The sequence below is a fragment of the Triticum dicoccoides genome, chromosome 7B (genome assembly GCF_002162155.2).
Source record: "Triticum dicoccoides isolate Atlit2015 ecotype Zavitan chromosome 7B, WEW_v2.0, whole genome shotgun sequence".
Lineage (NCBI taxonomy): Eukaryota > Viridiplantae > Streptophyta > Magnoliopsida > Poales > Poaceae > Triticum > Triticum dicoccoides.
Window position 1 is genome coordinate 41,491,917 of NC_041393.1, and position 2,664 is coordinate 41,494,580.

Below are 2,664 nucleotides of genomic sequence, written 5' to 3' on the forward strand. Positions count from 1 at the left end.
TGTGATAGGTACGTTATCGCACACAGTTCAAGAATGTAAAATATGTGCGGTGCCTCTACTAACACCAACGTGTACATTTTTGTAACTATGTGCGATTGGTATTCCTATCACACATGCACACTGGTTTGAAACGTTTGCCGTATTACCATGAATCGCACACGCATATGAGACAAAACTGTGTGTGCGTCTGAAGGGCATAGCAAATGTTTCACGTCAAAGAACCATATGTTTTCTTTTTTCATCGCACACACTGTTTTCTTTCTAATCATGTGCGCATTATTTAATTCGCTCTTGTACAATTTTTTGGCTGTAATTTATTATTCGAATTGAAAATTTTGAAATATGAAACGTGCAATTCAATTTCTCAGCACAATGATTCAACAATGAATCCATAAATAAAATTGTCAGTACAATATGTTCAGTAATTACAGGATTAGACATTAATTAACTATGATGATCCACAATATTTACAGGCGGTAAAGGTGAAGAGACAAGTGTAAATCATTTTGCCTACCAATGTTACTGAAGAAGCGGAATGCCCATAATGTGCCTTCCTGCATGCCATAGGCACGAACAACTTTTGTCCAACCCCTTGTGACGATCGCCTTCTCATCCTTCACCGCCTTCAGGAAGACTTCTAGAGCATTATCATGGTAGCATGAATATATACTTTAACCTTAGTTGCCTCCACTCCGATCATGTAGTTTGCAAGGTAATCATCAGTAAATAGCTTCGGAAACCACTGAGAAGAGAAAAATATCAGATCATGAGGTCTAATAGAGTAACTTGTCGTGGGCAGGGGGAAAAGGCAACAGATTACTTACCATCCTAAAGTTCACTCATGTCGTGGAGAATGTGTAAATAAAGAGCTTAATTCCCGTCACCCATTTCTTTCGCCTAACAATCTTTCTTAGTTTCCTCACTTGACGCTTGTTCATGAATATATCATTGCCCCATATGCAAAAGGGATCGAAGCGTGGATCAATACCGCTCATATACGTACCTACAAGCAACCAGTAAATGTTAGAAGCTAAATGAGATTGCACAAATGATGTAAAATATAACTACCTACATTCCTAAGTACAAGTACTTTTAGAGATTTCAATATGAACTACATATGGATGTATATAGAATTATAGATATAGTTTAGATTAGAATCTAGATTCACTCATTTTGCTCCTTATGTAGTCTATATTGGAATCTCTAAAAATACTTAAATTTAGGAATAGATGGTGTATAAGACATGGGATGCAGCTAACCTCGACGGCAAACAACAACATCCCCCATTGTAGCCCGGTGTAAGTACATGGAAAGCCAATGTTAACTACAACAGGGTTAACATCCACCAAAAATAGCAAATGGTAATAAAACGACAACATTTGTAGTGACATCTTCATTGCAAAAGAGTAGCACGGTAGAAAAGGTACAGATTAAAAAATGGATACAACTGTTAATTGCAACAGGCTTAACAACATCCTAATTCATGTTTTGTAAGTTTGTGGCCATTGAAATACAACTGTTTAAAAATGGATACAACTGTTAATTGCAACAGGCTTAATGGCCATTGAAAGTGGTAATGATAAAAATGCAATTGGCAGAGTTAAACATCACAAGGCAGGTGCTGCCGGAGCAGATAATGGCCCAGTTGTCTATAAAAAAGGTAGGGAAAATAACTAAAACATGGTAGGCATGTTTACTAAAAGATGCTTAAGACATCGATCGTACAAAGCATAGCCATTAATTGCAACTGGCATTGGTAAGATTGAACTGGTGAGTTCATACTTGGTAAGTCCTGAGAGGTAGTTGCTGGGGCACTTCATCTTGGCCAGAGCCCGCCCAAAGTCAGCGGCGGCGGAGGCAAGCTCTTCCTCTGGGTCGAAGCGTGCGTCAGTGCCCCCGACATGTGTACCTACAAGAAGCAAGTAAATGTTAGAAGCCAAACTGCAATTGCACAAATGATGTAAAATATTATAAGCCATGGGATGCAGCTAATCTTGACGGCAAACAACAGCATCGACCGTTATGGCCCTGCGTAAGTACATGGATAGGCATGTTAAGTACAACAGGGTTAGCATCCACCAAAAATAGCAAATGGGCAGCATCTCTAGTATATCTTCATTGCGGAGAGTAGCATGGTAGCAAAGTTTGTTGCTGGTATTGGTGAAACTGAACTGAATAGTTAGTACTTTAACATCACACAGTGTGTAGTACTGAAATAAACAAGGCACAAATATGCTTAATACATCAATCGTACAAAAGATAGCCATTGCAAGTGGTATTGGTAAGATTTAGCTGGTTAGATCATACCTGTTAAGTCCTGGGGGGTAGTCGCCGGTGCACTTCTTCTGGGCCAGAGCCTGCACCATGTCGGCGATGGCGGAGGCGAGATGTTCCTCCGGGTCAACACACACAGCGGCCATCGCACCATGGACCGCCATCAGCTCCTCGACCTCCACATGATATGTGGTTGGGCTTGCGCGGCGATGCTCTAGAGGTAGGGCAGTGGGGATTTGTAGGCATGAGGATGTTTTGCAGGCGCCATTTAAGCAATCAGGCTGGGGTCGTGATAGAGATTGGTGGGTTACCTGACTGGATCCGAGCAGAATGTAGATGTGGTTGAAGCTGTGGTTGCGGCAGTGGCAGTTTGAGCTACTGGTAGGGGGA